Source organism: Salmo salar, chromosome 19, assembly GCF_965601325.2.
Source record: "Salmo salar chromosome 19, fSalSal1, whole genome shotgun sequence".
In the NCBI taxonomy this organism is placed as follows: domain Eukaryota; kingdom Metazoa; phylum Chordata; class Actinopteri; order Salmoniformes; family Salmonidae; genus Salmo; species Salmo salar.
This window is the reverse complement of record NC_138309.1, coordinates 67605764-67622082: the sequence shown is the minus strand read 5'-3', so window position 1 is coordinate 67622082 and position 16319 is coordinate 67605764.

Here is a 16319-nt window from a genome sequence, read left to right as displayed (position 1 = left end):
TATTTTTGCCATACTGATTGATTGTAGTAAGGAGCCACAAATGGAGCCACACACGCAAAGATAGTTCCTTGTATCCGCAATGGAGCCCAGTTTCATAATGTTACCATATGTCCCAGCTGCTTTCCAAAGTCTTGAAGTATTTGCGAAAACAACTGGCCTTAATTTAGGGCATTTTTCACCCTGCCAGTTCCTATTAATTCTATTGCGCACCGTAGCACTAACTCACCTTCTGAATGTTCTATTACCAGCCCATTGTTCTGCATCACAATGCCAGCTTCGCTATTGTTTCAGAAAAAGGTGTAAAACCTAAACAAAACGCATGTCCCTGTCCTCTTTTTCAAGATGTGGCCGATTTAAACAGCCAGAAGACATTTTTCTAATTAAGAAATAACCATTTTTTTGACGATTTGTTGTTTCTAAATGGATGCTGGGTAATTTGATATTCGTCGAAATCTGTTCGTTCGTAGGCATCAAATTGAGCGAATGCTGCGCAAGTTCACGAAATTGATAGGTCTAGCTCATTGATTTGTAGATCTGATGCAGTTGCTACCTCAGATTATGAGCCTAGTAACACACCGGACTGGGACATTCCGGGTAGCCTCAGAGAATAGTATAGATTTATATGCTGATTCGGTGAGTGAGTTTATAAGGAAGTGCATAGGAGATGTTGTACCCATTGTGACTACGGTGGCCCACTACCAAGGACTGTGGCTCTCCTCCGTGGCCGACGTGAGTAAGACGTTTAAACGTGTTAACCCTCGCAGGGCTGCCGGCCCAGACAGCATCCCTAGCAGTGTCCACAGAGCATGCGCAGACCAACTGGCTGGTGTGTTTACGGACATATTCAATCTCTCCCTATCCCAGTCTGCTGTCCCCACATGCTCCAAGATTGCCACCATTGTTCCTGTACCCAAGAAGGCAAAAGTAACTGAACTAAATTACTATCGCCCTGTGGCACTCACTTCTGTCATTATGAAGTGCTTTGAGAGACTAGTCAAGGATCATATCACCTCCACCTTACCTGTCACCCTAGACCCACTGCAATTTGCATACCGCCCCAATAGGTCCACAGCAATCGCCATCACACTGCACACTGCCCTATCCCATCTGGACAAGAGGAATACATATGTAAGAATGCTGTTCATTGACTACAGCTCAGCATTCAACACCACAGTACCCTCCAAGCTCATCAACAAGCTTGAGGCCCTGGGTCTCAACCCCGCCCTGTGCAATTGGGTAATGGACTTCCTGACAGGCCGCCCCTAGGTGGTGAAGGTAGGAAACAACATCTCCACTTCGCTGATCCTCAACACTGGGGCCCCACAAGGGTGCGTGCTCAGCCCCCTCCTGTACTCCCTGTTCACCTATGACTGGGTGGCCATGCACGCCTCCAACTTGATCATCAAGTTTACAGACGACACAACAGTAGTAGGCTTGATTACCAACAACGACGAGACAGCCTACAGGTAGGAGGTGAGGGCACTCAGAGTGTGGTGTCAGGAACACAACCTCTTACTCAACGTCAACAAAACAAAAGAGATGATCGTGGACTTCAGGAAACAGCACAGGGAGCTCCCCCCTATCCACATCGACGGGACAGCAGTGGAGAAGGTGGAAAGTTTTAAGTTCTTCGGCATACACATCACGGACAAACTGAAATGGTGTGGTGTGTGGTGAAGATTGTGCTACCATCCAGAAGGCGAGGTCAGTACAGGTGCATCAAAGCTGGGACCGAGAGACTGAAAAATAGCTTCTATCTCATGGCCATCATTACTAACACAGAGAGGCTGCTGCCTACATTCAGACTTGAAATCATTGGCCACTCTAACAAATGTATCACTAGTCACTTTATTAAGGCCACTTTAATAATGATGTGTACATATCTTGCATTACATTCCATATGTATATACTGTATTTTATACCATCTATTGCATCTTGCCTATGCCGCTCGGTCATTGCGCACCCATATGTTTATATGTACTGTACATATTCTTATTCCATCCCTTTACTTAGATTTGTGTGTATTAGGTAGTTGTAGTGGAATTGTTAGATTACTTATTAGATGTTGCTGCACTGTCGGAACTAGAAGCACAGGCATTTCGCTACACTAGCAATAACATCTGCTAACCATGTGTATGTGACCAATAAAATTTGATTTGATTTGATTTAAGTGTCACGAATGATATATGTAGTACCCGTTGAAGGCCACAGGGAGGAGCAAGATAGCTATAAACCCATACTGTTTTTTGCCATAAAAACCCTAAACCTAACCCTAGGTATAACATATATATATATAATTTATATACTTTTACTGATTTAAAAAATAATAATTTAAGGGCGGATCAGCTTTAATGTTGAGGATAGATTGTTGCTTCCATCAATCAATCAACCAAATGTATTTATAAAGCCCTTCTTAATCTGCTGATGTCAGAAAGTGCTGTACAGTTTTAAAACCCCAAACGGCTAGCAATGCAGGTGTAGAAGCACGGTGGTTAGGAAAAACTCCCTAGAAAGGCCGGAACCTAGGAAGAAACCCAGAGAGGAACTAGGCTATGAGGGGTGGCTAGTCCTCTTCTGGCTGTGCCGGGTGGAGATTATAACAGAACATGGCCAAGATGTTCAAATGTTCATAGATGACCAGCAGGGTCAAATAATAATAATCACAGTGGTTGTAGAGGGTGCAACAGGTCAGCACCTCAGGATTAAATGTCAGTTGGCTTTTCATAGCCGATCATTCAGAGTATCTCTACCGCTCCAGCTGTCTCTAGAGAGTTGAAAACAGCAGGTCTGGGACAAGTAGCACGTCCGGTGAACAGGTCAGTGTTCCATAGCGCAGGCAGAACAATTGAAACTGGAGCAGCAGCACGACCAGGTGGACTGGGGACAGCAAGGAGTCATCAGGCCAGGTAGTCCTGAGGCATGGTCCTAGGGCTTAGGTCCTCCGAAAGAAAGAAAGAAAGAAAGAAAGAAAGAAAGAAAGAAAGAAAGAAAGAAAGAAAGAAAGAAAGAAAGAAAGAAAGAATTAGAGAGAGCATACTTAAATTCACACAGGACACCGGATAAGACAGGAGAAAACTCCAGATATAACAGACTGACCCTAGGCCCCCGACATAAACTATTGCAGCATAAATACTGGAGGCTGAGACAGGAGGGGTCGGGAGACACTGTGGCCCTGGGCCAGACTACACTCAATCATAGGACCTACTGAAGAGATGAGTCTTCAATAAAGACTTAAAGGTCGAGACCGAGTCTGCGTCTCTCACATCGATAGGCAGACCATTCCATAAAAATTGAGCTCTATAGGAGAAAGCCCTGCCTCCAGCTGTTTGCTTAGAAATTCTAGGGACAGTAAGGAAGCCTGCGTCTTGTGATCGTAGTGTACGTGTAGGTATGTACGGCAGGACCAAATCGGAAAGATGGGTAGGAGCAAGCCCATGTAATGCTTTGTAGGTTAGCAGTAAAACCGTAAAACCGTTAGCAGTAAAGCCGTGTTTAGCACTAACTGAGGTTTATTTAGTGCTTTATCCGGGTAGACAGAAAGTAGAGCATTGCAGTAGTCTAACCTAGAAGTGACAAAAGCATGGATTCATTTTTCTGCATCATTTTTGGACAGAAAGTTTCTTATTTTTGCAATGTTACGTAGATGGAAAAAAGCTGTCCTTGAAAGAGTCTTGATATGTTCATCAAAAGAGAGATCAGGGTCCAGAGTAACGCCAAGGTCCTTCACAGTTTTATTTGAGATGACTGTACAACCATCAAGATTAATTGTCAGATTCAACAGAAGATCTCTTTGTTTCTTGGGACCTAGAACTAGTATCTCTGTTTTGTCCGAGTTTAAAAGTAGATCATTTGCCGCCATCCACGTCCTTATGTCTGAAACACAGGCTTCCAGGGAGGGCAATTTGGGGCTTCACCATGTTTTATCAAAATGTACAGCTGTGTGTCGTCCGCATAGCAATGAAAGTTAACATTATGTTTCCGAATGACATCCCGAAGAGGTAAAATATATAGTGAAAACAATAGTGGTCCTAAAACGGAGCCTCGAGGAACACCGAAATCTACAGAGACAAACTGATATCTTTCCGAAAAGATAAGATCTAAACCAGGCCAGAACTTGTAGACCAATTTGGGCCAATGTAATTGTCTGCATCATTTCCAATCCCCCATATATTTTTGGGGTAAATACACTGCTCAAAAAAATAAAGGGAACACTTAAACAACACAATGTAACTCCAAGTCAATCACACTTCTGTGAAATCAAACTGTCCACTTAGGAAGCAACACTGATTGACAATAAATGTCACATGCTGTTGTGCAAATGGAATAGACAACAGGTGGAAATTATAGGCAATTAGCAAGACACCCCCAATAAAGGAGTGGTTCTGCAGGTGGTGACCAAAGACCACTTCTCAGTTCCTATGCTTCCTGGCTGATGTTTTGGTCACTTTTGAATGCTGGCGGTGCTTTCACTCTAGTGGTAGCATGAGACGGAGTCTACAACCCACACAAGTGGCTCAGGTAGTGCAGCTCATCCAGGATGGCACATCAATGCGAGCTGTGGCAAGAAGGTTTGCTGTGTCTGTCAGCGTAGTGTCCAGAGCATGGAGGCGCTACCAGGAGACAGGCCAGTACATCAGGAGACGTGGAGGAGGGCGGGTAGGAGGGCAACAACCCAGCAGCAGGACCGCTACCTCCGCCTTTGTGCAAGGAGGAGCAGGAGGAGCACTGCCAGAGCCCTGCAAAATGACCTCCAGCAGGCCACAAATGTGCATGTGTCTGCTCAAACGGTCAGAAACAGACTCCATGAGGGTGGTATGAGGGCCCGACGACCACAGGTGGGGGTTGTGCTTACAGCCCAACACCGTGCAGGATGTTTGGCATTTGCCAGAGAACACCAAGATTGGCAAATTCGCCACTGGCGCCCTATGCTCTTCACAGATGAAAGCAGGTTCACACTGAGCACGTGACAGACGTGACAGAGCCTGGAGATGCCGTGGAGAACGTTCTGCTGCCTGCAACATCCTCCAGCATGACCGGTTTGGCGGTGGGTCAGTCATGGTGTGGGGTGGCATTTCTTTGGGGGGCCGCACAGCCCTCCATGTGCTCGCCAGAGGTAGCCTGACTGCCATTAGGTACCGAGATGAGATCCTCAGACCCCTTGTGAGACCATATGCTGGTGCGGTTGGCCCTGGGTTCCTCCTAATGCAAGACAATGCTAGACCTCATGTGGCTGGAGTGTGTCAGCAGTTCCTGCAAAAGGAAGGCATTGATGCTATGGACTGGCCCGCCCGTTCCCCAGACCTGAATCCAATTGAGCACATCTGGGACATCATTTCTCGCTCCATCCACCAACGCCACGTTGCACCACAGACTGTCCAGGAGTTGGCGGATGCTTTAGTCCAGATCTGGGAGGAGATTCCTCAGGAGACCATCCGCCACCTCATCAGGAGCATGCCCAGGCGTTGTAGGGAGGTCATACAGGCACGTGGAGGCCACACACACTACTGAGCCTCATTTTGACTTGTTTTAAGGACATTACATCAAAGTTGGATCAGCCTTTAGTGTGGTTTTCCACTTTAATTTTGAGTGTGACTCCAAATCCAGACCTCCATGGGTTGATAAATTGGATTTCCATTGATTATTGTTGTGTGATTTTGTTGTCAGCACATTCAACTATGTAAAGAAAAAATTATTTAATAAGATTATTTCATTCATTCAGATCTAGGATGTGTTATTTTAGTGTTCCCTTTATTTTTTTGAGCAGTGTATATATATCCATATACAGTTGAAGTCGGAAGTTTACATACACCTTAGCCAAATACATTTAAACTCAGTTTTTCACAATTCCTGACATTAAACCTAGTAAAATGTACCTGTCTTAGGTCAGTTAGGATCACCACTTTATTTTAAGAATGTGAAATGTCAGAATAACAGTAGAGAGAATAATTTATTTCAGCTTTTATTTCTTTCATCACATTCCCAGTTGGTCAGAAGTTTACATACACTCAATTAGTATTTGGTAGCATTGCCTTTAAATTGTTTAACTTGGGTCAAATGTTTCGGATAGCCTTCCACAAGCTTCCCACAATAAATAGGGTGAATTTTGGCCCATTCCTCCTGACAGAGCTGGTGTAACTGAGTCAGGTTTGTAGGCCTCCTCCCATGATATCAAGCAAAGAGGCACTGAGTTTGAAGGTAGGCCTTGAAAATCATCCACAGGTATACCTCCAATTGACTCAAATTATGTCAATTAGCCTATCAGAAGCTCTCCAAGACTGTGCTGTTCCTGTTGGACTGCACACTCTTCCCACTGGGCACACTACGTCACTTCAACGTGAGCAATTGGGTAATATTTGGTTGTAACGTTGAGCACTAACAGGTCTGTGTGTGTGTTTCGATTTATTAAAAAGAAAATCTGGCCCATTCACCCTCTGAATGGTGCACATACACAATCAATGTCTCAATTGTCTCAAGGCTTAGAAATCCTTCTTTAGCCTGTCTCCTTCATGTACACTGATTGAAGTGGATTTAACAAGTGACATCAATAAGGGATCATAGCTTTCACCTGGATTCAATTGGTCAGTCTGTCATAGAAAGATGTTCTTAATGTTTTGTACACTCAATGTATAGGCACATTGAAAGAATGATTCCGACACATCAGTGGACGTGCGTGATCGGGGTCAGATGAATTAGGGTGTTTTGAAGGCGTTGTTCACCATTTAGGTGAACTGTTACTTTACCCAAATTACATTTTATGGGTATGGCAGACGGACAAGAAGTCAGAGAAAGATACAGTAAGATACAGTATCATGGAGCTGCACAACAGCAAACCACTGTCCACTTAACATTTTATTACTTCTACAAAAATAGCCTGCTTCAGGCCAAAAAGTTTAATCGATTTGTAACAGGGAACAACAGTCGAGCTTATTATATGGCTGACTGACCTTCAATTAGGCCTGCGCAATATAGGCCTATGCAATAATAAATGCATCTTCATATGGGATTTTTTTATAAGCATAATAGGCTAGGAGTAGCTATAGATTGAAATTATAGGCCTATGTATACCATGCTATTATGCTTATTACCTTACCTTCATTCTTTCAGTAGGCTACCTCTGTATCATTGACATCCAAAATGTTTTGCGAGACAGCAGGTGTGTTTTTCTGCATGGGTTCTGTTGGCTACTTGCAGTATATATTTTCAGAAGGTGAAAGCCAAATCATGGCACAGCTGCTCTATTTGGATAGGCGGTGAGAAATTCAGTGCATCGTTGTCTTGCTTATCAGAAGCATGCTGTGCATTTCAGGTGCGGTTATGGCCTTTAGGCCATAATTGGTATAGGGGTTGAATTGCCACATCAAATGTTTAGAATGTTTAAATAGTATATGATATTATCAATGCTCCAATATTGATATAACATAGTTTTATAAACATTTGCGTACATTCACTTGTTTTCACACCATGAAGCTAAATACACCCCTAGAAAACATATTGTAACAAGCCATGTCTGGTCATGGAATCCTCCCAATTTTTAGTTTTAGTTTTTTTGTCTTTGGGATGAATCAGACATATTTGTTCAATACCCTACCCCTAATGGCCATGGGGTGCTCAGTAGCATCCCCCACAGGTGCAATTTATCCAAACTTTGATGATTTGTAAATCAAGAATAGATTAACATATCCAAACATTATTTGACATGAAGTTCCTTAAGGGATCCTTTTAAAATAATGTCGGACCCACATTCCAAGCTTGAATATCAAGGACTGAAAAACACATTTCAAAAAGTGCACAACTTCAAACATTGAATTGGCATGTGGTGATGCAGTACAACTTTATTGAGGTATTAATGAAGGTACATAAAATTTTACATGTCAATTAGAATGAAATTGGTGAAGATATAATTGATATTCCTAACCATAGGGTTAGGGGTGAAACTACAAAATACGCCATATTTGTAGTTCACAACTTCTGGTTTAGGGAACAAATTGTATGTCTTTTTTTTGTTTTTAAATAGGCTACATTATTTTTTTTAACTAATATTGTATAAGCAAACATATCAAAAAGTAATAATACAAATTTGACAGGAAACATATGATACCTACAGGAAGTATCAATTTCACGTCACGCGACGTAACCGTTCCGGAAGCACCACTGTGGTCACTAGTTACCACAGCCACAATATCATAAACCCTGCCGATTTATCTTTTTAAAATGTGATTTTTAACCTTACCCTTAACCACACTTCTAACCTCATGCTTAACCATAACCTTAAATTAGGATCCCATTTTTGTTTTCATATATATATATATATATATATATATATACTGAACAAAAATATAAACATAATATGTAAAGTGTTGGTCCTGGTCCCATGCTTCTTGAGGTGAAATAAAAGATGTTCCATACGCACAAAAAGCTAATTTCACTCATATTTTGGGGAAAAATGTGTTTATCTTCCTGTTAGTGAGCATTTCTCCTTTTTCCAAGATAATCCATCTAAATGACAGGTGTGGCATATCAAGAAACTGATTAAACAGCATGATCAATACACAGGTGCACCTTGTGCTGAGGACAATAAGTCCATTCTAAAATGTACAGTTTTGTCACACAACACAATGCCACAGATTTATCAAGTTTTGAGGGAGAGTGTAATTGGCATGCTGACTGCAGGCATGTCCAGAACTGTTGCCAGTGAATTGAATGTTAATTTATCTACTGTGTTGTTTTAGAGAATTTGGCAGTACGTTCAACTGGTCTCACCCCCCCAGACCACGTGTAACCACGCCAGCCCAGGACCTCCACATTCGGCTTTTTCACCATCGTCTGAGACCAGCCACCTGGAAAGCTGGTGAAACTGTGGGTCTGCAAAAACTGTCAGAAACCGTCTCAGGGAAGCACACATCTCAGGGAAGCTCATCTGTGTGCTTGTTGTCCTCATCAGGGTCTTGACCTGACTGCAGTTTGGCGTCGTAACCATCTTCAATGGGCAAATGCTCACCTTCGATGGCCACTGGCAAGCTGGAGAAGTGTGCTCTTCACGGATGAATCCCGGTTTCAACTGTACCGGACAGATGGGACTATCATTTGAAAAGCAAATGTTGGCTGCGTTTCCTTTACTCTGCGGTCCAACTCATCCCAAACCATCTCAATTGGTTTGAGGTCGGGTGATTGTGATGGCCAGGTCATCTGATGCAGCACTCTATTTCCTTGGTCAAATAGCCCTTACACAGCCTGGAGGTGTATTTTGGGTCCTGTTGAAAAACAAATTATAGTCCCACTAAGAGCAAACCAGATGGGATGGCGTATCGCTGCAGAATGCTGTGGTAGCCATGCTGGTTAAGTGTGCCTTGAATTCTAAATAAATCACAGACGGTGTCACCAGCAAAGCACCCCCACACCATCACACCTCCTCCTCCATGATTCACGGTGGGAACCACACATGCGGAGATTATCCGTTTACTTACTCTGCATCTCACAAAGACACAGCGGTTGGAACCAAAAATCTCAAATTTGGACTCATCAGACAAAAGGAAAGATTTCCACCGGTCTAATGTCCATTGCTCGTGTGTCTTGGCCAAAGCAAGTCTTTTCTTGTTATTGGTGTCCTTTAGTAGTTGTTTTTTTTGCAGCAATTCGACCATGAAGGCCTGATTCACGCAGTCTCCTCTGAACAGTTGATGTTGAGATGTGTCTGTTACTCTGTGAAGCATTTATTTGGGCTGCAATTTCTGAGGCTGGTAACTCTAATGAACTTATCCTCTGCAGCAGAGATAACTCTGGGTCTTCCTTTTCCTCATGAGAGCCAGTTTCATCATAGCGCTTGATGGTTTTGCGACTGCACTTGAAGAAACTTTCAAAGTGTCTTAAAGTAATGATGGACTGTCGTTTCTCTTTGCTTATTTGAGCTGTTCTTGCCATAATATGGACTTGGTCTTTTACCAAATAGGGCTATCTTAGGTATACCACCTGTTAAAAAGAAAAATGCTATTGTAACCTCTTTGCAATAAGCAATTGAGACCAAAAGCTCCAGAGAAGTTTTAAGTGTTTATTACCAAGGATGCCGTGAGCTGAGTGCATACATTTAGAAAGTTCACAACACATCTTATACTCTTCCCTCCTTTTAGTCACCACACGCTTGTAGGTGTCACTTCCCCAGCTGTACATTTTATGACCCTAATGAGTTTCCCATATCTCCCCTGTGGAATGTCCATGGTCCTCTCTTTGTTTATCTAGATGTTTAAAAAAAAAAAATGCACCTTTATTTAACCAGGTAAGCTAGTTGAGAACAAGTTTACATTTACATTTACATTTAAGTCATTTAGCAGACGCTCTTATCCAGAGCGACTTACAAATTGGTGCATTCATCTTATGATATCCAGTGGAACAACCACTTTACAATAGTGCATCTAAATCTTTTAAGGGGGGGGGGGGGGGGGGGGGTTAGAAGGATTACTTTATCCTATCCTAGGTATTCCTTAAAGAGGTGGGGTTTCAGGTGTCTCCGGAAGGTGGTGATTGACTCCGCTGTCCTGGCGTCGTGAGGGAGCTTGTTCCACCATTGGGGTGCCAGAGCAGCGAACAGTTTTGACTGGGCTGAGCGGGAACTGTGCTTCCTCAGAGGTAGGGGGGCCAGCAGGCCAGAGGTGGATGAACGCAGTGCCCTTGTTTGGGTGTAGGGCCTGATCAGAGCCTGAAGGTATGGAGGTGCCGTTCCCTTCACAGCTCCGTAGGCAATCACCATGGTCTTGTAGCGGATGCGAGCTTCAACTGGAAGCCAGTGGAGAGAGCGGAGGAGCGGGGTGACGTGAGAGAACTTGGGAAGGTTGAACACCAGACGGGCTGCGGCGTTCTGGATGAGTTGTAGGGGTTTAATGGCACAGGCAGGGAGCCCAGCCAACAGCGAGTTGCAGTAATCCAGACGGGAGATGACAAGTGCCTGGATTAGGACCTGCGCCGCTTCCTGTGTGAGGCAGGGTCGTACTCTGCGAATGTTGTAGAGCATGAACCTACAGGATCGGGTCACCGCCTTGATGTTAGTGGAGAATGACAGGGTGTTGTCCAGGATCACGCCAAGGTTCTTAGCACTCTGGGAGGAGGACACAAGGGAGTTGTCAACCGTGATGGCGAGATCATGGAACGGGCAGTCCTTCCCCGGGAGGAAGAGCAGCTCCGTCTTGCCGAGGTTCAGCTTGAGGTGGTGATCCGTCATCCACACTGATATGTCTGACAGACATGCAGAGATGCGATTCGCCGCCTGGTTATCAGAAGGGGGAAAGGAGAAGATTAATTGTGTGTCGTCTGCATAGCAATGATAGGAGAGACCATGTGAGGATATGACAGAGCCAAGTGACTTGGTGTATAGCGAGAATAGGAGAGGGCCTAGAACAGAGCCCTGGGGGACACCAGTGGTGAGAGCGCATGGTGCGGAGACAGATTCTCGCCACGCCACCTTGTAGGAGCGACCTGTCAGGTAGGACGCAATCCAAGCGTGGGCCGCGCCGGAGATGCCCAACTCGGAGAGGGTGGAGAGGAGGATCTGATGGTTCACAGTATCAAAGGCAGCAGATAGGTCTAGAAGGATGAGAGCAGAGGAGAGAGAGTTAGCTTTAGCAGTGCGGAGAGCCTCCGTGACACAGAGAAGAGCAGTCTCAGTTGAATGACCAGTCTTGAAACCTGACTGATTAGGATCAAGAAGGTCATTCTGAGAGAGATAGCAGGAGAGCTGGCCAAGGACGGCACGTTCAAGAGTTTTGGAGAGAAAAGAAAGAAGGGATACTTGTCTGTAGTTGTTGACATCGGAGGGATCGAGTGTAGGTTTTTTCAGAAGGGGTGCAACTCTCGCTCTCTTGAAGACGGAAGGGACGTAGCCAGCGGTCAAGGATGAGTTGATGAGCGAGGTGAGGTAGGGGAGAAGGTCTCCGGAAATGGTCTGGAGAAGAGAGGAGGGGATAGGGTCAAGTGGGCAGGTTGTTGGGCGGCCGGCCGTCACAAGACGCGAGATTTCATCTGGAGAGAGAGGGGAGAAAGAGGTCAAAGCACAGGGTAGGGCAGTGTGAGCAGGACCAGCGGTGTCGTTTGACTTAGCAAACGAGGATCGGATATCGTCAACCTTCTTTTCAAAATGGTTGACGAAGTCATCCGCAGAGAGGGAGGAGGGGGGGGGGAGGGGGAGGAGGATTCAGGAGGGAGGAGAAGGTAGCAAAGAGCTTCCTAGGGTTAGAGGCAGATGCTTGGAATTTAGAGTGGTAGAAAGTGGCTTTAGCAGCAGAGACAGAAGAGGAGAATGTAGAGAGGAGGGAGTGAAAGGATGCCAGGTCCGCAGGGAGGCGAGTTTTCCTCCATTTCCGCTCGGCTGCCCGGAGCCCTGTTCTGTGAGCTCGTAGTGAGTCGTCGAGCCACGGAGCAGGAGGGGAGGACCGAGCCGGCCTGGAGGATAGGGGACAGAGAAAATCAAAGGATGCAGAAAGGGAGGAGAGGAGGGTTGAGGAGGCAGAATCAGGAGATAGGTTGGAGAAGGTTTGAGCAGAGGGAAGAGATGATAGGATGGAAGAGGAGAGAGTAGCGGGAGAGAGAGAGCGAAGGTTGGGACGGCGCAATACCATCCGAGTAGGGGCAGAGTGAGAAGTGTTGGATGAGAGCAAGAGGGAAAAGGATACAAGGTAGTGGTCGGAGATTTGGAGGGGAGTTGCAATGAGATTAGTGGAAGAACAGCATCTAGTAAAGATGAGGTCAAGCGTATTGCCTGCCTTGTGAGTAGGGGGGGGGAAGGTGAGAGGGTGAGGTCAAAGGAGGAGAGGAGTGGAAAGAAGGAGGCAGAGAGGAATGAGTCAAAGGTAGACGTGGGGAGGTTAAAGTCACCCAGAACTGTGAGAGGTGAGCCATCTTCAGGAAAGGAACTTATCAAGGCGTCAAGCTCATTGATGAACTCTCCAAGGGAACCTGGAGGGGGATAAATGATAAGGATGTTAAGCTTGAAAGGGCTGGTAACTGTGACAGCATGGAATTCAAATGAGGAGATAGACAGATGGGTCAGGGGAGAAAGAGAGAATGTCCACTTGGGAGAGAGTTCTCATTCACAACGTCAGAATCATATCCCGTCCATCTTCACTGTCCTGGGCCTGACCCTGCTCTCTGATCCAAGGCAATTTCCTCTTATCTGATTAGGTCAACCTTTCCAAATTAGCATACACACAGTTTCATGGCCTAAACTCCATTAATACTCACAGTAATCAATCACTAAACATGATACAAACTACAGTTTAACTTAAAACATGTTACATTTTAACAGAATCCATCACACACTTACCTTGTCACAACACAACTGATTGGCTCAAACGCATTAAGAAATTCCACAAATTAACTTTTAACAAGGCACACCTGTTAATTGAAATGCATTCCAGGTGACTACCTCATGAAGCTGGTTGAGAGAATCCCAAGTGTGTGCAAAGCTGTCATCAAGGCAAAGGGTGGCTACTTTGAAGGATCTCAAACAAAATATATCTTGATTTGTGTAACACTTTTTTGGTTACTACATGATTCCATGTGTTATTTAATAGTTTTGATGTCTTCACTATTATTCTACAATGTAGAAAATAGTACAAGTAAAGAAATACCCTGGATTGAGTAGGTGTGTCCAAACTTTTGACTGGTACATATAGCCACATATGACACAGCCACAAAGTCAAAATTGGCTATGTTATCAAAGACAACACAGAGATATCTGTTCGAAGTCCCTGTTTAACATTCTCCCTCTTCTATCATTCTCCCTCTCTCTTTATAAGTCAGAGAATTGGTCGTTGTTTTGATCATAACCTGTAAAATGTACAATTTATTTCCTCTAATTGAAATAATAATACACGCAATTGCAAGCTGTCGTGGAAATTCAGTACTGAGAGAGATTTGGTCATTTCTTCAAACAATCATCTTTCTTTAATATCGATTAATTATTGCAATAATGAGGCTGGTCAACCCTCCCCCTCCCCACCCTTGAGTGTTGGACAGAGTAACCTAACCTTTACACAAATGCAGAGTACTATATATAGCTGACACTAACAATGCTCAGTCATGGTTGATTCAACCCCGCTCATGCAGACCAAGGAGCATCATAAGACACTCTGGGTTCATCCTGTCATTATCTGCACGTGGGTGTTGTCTTAACCCCTCCCTGGCTTAGTTTCCCAGATGCAAGGATGATTTAGAGACAATGCGGAATTGTTCTAAACTCCTCCTGGCTATTTTGGTTACACACACCACATCTTGTCTATGTAATGCAGTCTTTAACTCATTTGTCAGCTCAAGCCATCTCTGGTGACCATAAGCCCAGATTAGCTGCAGGGAACTAGAGTGGAGACCATAAAAACACAGACACTAACAGGACAGAAATATCCTCCTATTTGTTATGTATTAATTGCTAACTATTAATATTAAACAAATCAGGTAAATACCTAATTTTTCTATCACATTCCCCCATTTTGAGAATTCTCTCAATTTAAAAGTAAAATTACAAGGTTTAAAAATACATTTATTCCCTTTAGTGCCTAATGAACATGACCCAGGACAAGCATCATGATCCCACTATGTATAAGGCATCACCTATGGACTCTATGGGCCATTAGCATAAACCTGCTATAGTTCCTGAGCATTATCATTAAACATTTCAATTTAGTAATGGATATAAATCAAATGGATTAGGATCAGTTTCACTCTCAGGATCAGAGTTCACCCCTCCATTCACCAAGGCATGCTGAGAATAGTCTCAACATAGTACACAACTTCTTTACCCATGTCATCATTAGCATAACAACAATCTAAAAAATCTATCCATAATACATGAATAGTTTTTAACATACTAAAACTTACTCAAATCAATCAGTCAGTTTTAAAAATCATTCAGTTTCCAAATCATAATTCAAAACCCAATTAATTATCCAACCAAAATGTTGAAAGACATTGCTCAGTGATTCACATTGGTTCTATCACACAAAATTTAAACCCCTCAATTTAACATACATCAACACTGGCAGAATGTACATCCATATTAACATACAATATATTCACCTTATGATTAACCCAACTAACTCATCAGGGTTATAATTACAGATGCAATGCATTCTTAGCCTAAATCACTATAAATTCAGCAGTGTAGACCTCCCCCATCAATCTGATAACCCAAATAACAATTTTAGACAAGTCTAAATCAATTACGGGCACAGTTGACCAACCCCCTCCCTTCTCCGGCACTCAATCTTCTGGTGTCTTCTTCATTGTCTTCAGATAGCTTTACAGTTCAACGTGGATGGCCCATGGTAATGTCCCAATTTCAATGTCTCACCTGAAACCCACCACAACTCATTATGTCTCGTACATTTGCCAACCAGTATACCAGCAATATGAGAGAAGTTTTGGAATGGATCTCTCTCCATGATCAGTCCAAGTAGACTTATTTTTCACTCCAGAGAGAAAAGGCAGTTGATAACTTCAACTGGATGCTGTACACCGGTTGTTGGTCCCTCGATAGAAGTGGTGCAAGACAGGGCCGTAGTGAACGCCATTTCTTCAGGTGGTTAGAGGGGGTTTTGAGGTCCACACCCTATTTGGTCAAATTCCCTTCCATGTATCTAGATACCACCTGTAGTCACAATCCATAATCTCGAGAAAGGACAGATCAAAACAGCAATTCAGTTCAGTGCATCTTTGATTCAGCAAATCCAGACAAGCATTCAAGAAATCCAAACAAATGATCTACTGTATGACAAACTATTACTACTACCAATATTCTTATTGCAAATCTCCAAAGCACATGTCAAAGGAAAAAAATAACATCACATTCTGTTGAAACCATTTTTCAAATTATCACGCTGTCAACCTCATCGCACAGTCATATAATCAGGAAGTTATCCCGATTATCCAGCAGACCCAATCTGGTGAGATGTATCAAAACAAAACAGAACAAACAATGCAACAATGCACTCCTTCATACATCACTCAATACATTTCTATATATCACTCAAGGTGTATAAACTTCAATCCAAAAAAAAATCAAAAAAAAATTTCATTCCCCCATTTTGACACATAATTCACATAGTGACTAATGTGTAAAAACAACACTGCAAATCAAATTCGAATTACTACCCTTAATAAAAATAAAAAAACAAATTGTACCCATAAATTCATAGTAAAAATAGACTAGAGACAGGTCTATCCTTCTCGTGGTCCTGTTAGATATAAAACTTCTTCGTAATTATCACCATTACAAATGACCTTCAAATCATCCTCCAATGTCTCTCAGCTTTCCAGCCGGGGTGATCAAAAATGTACAT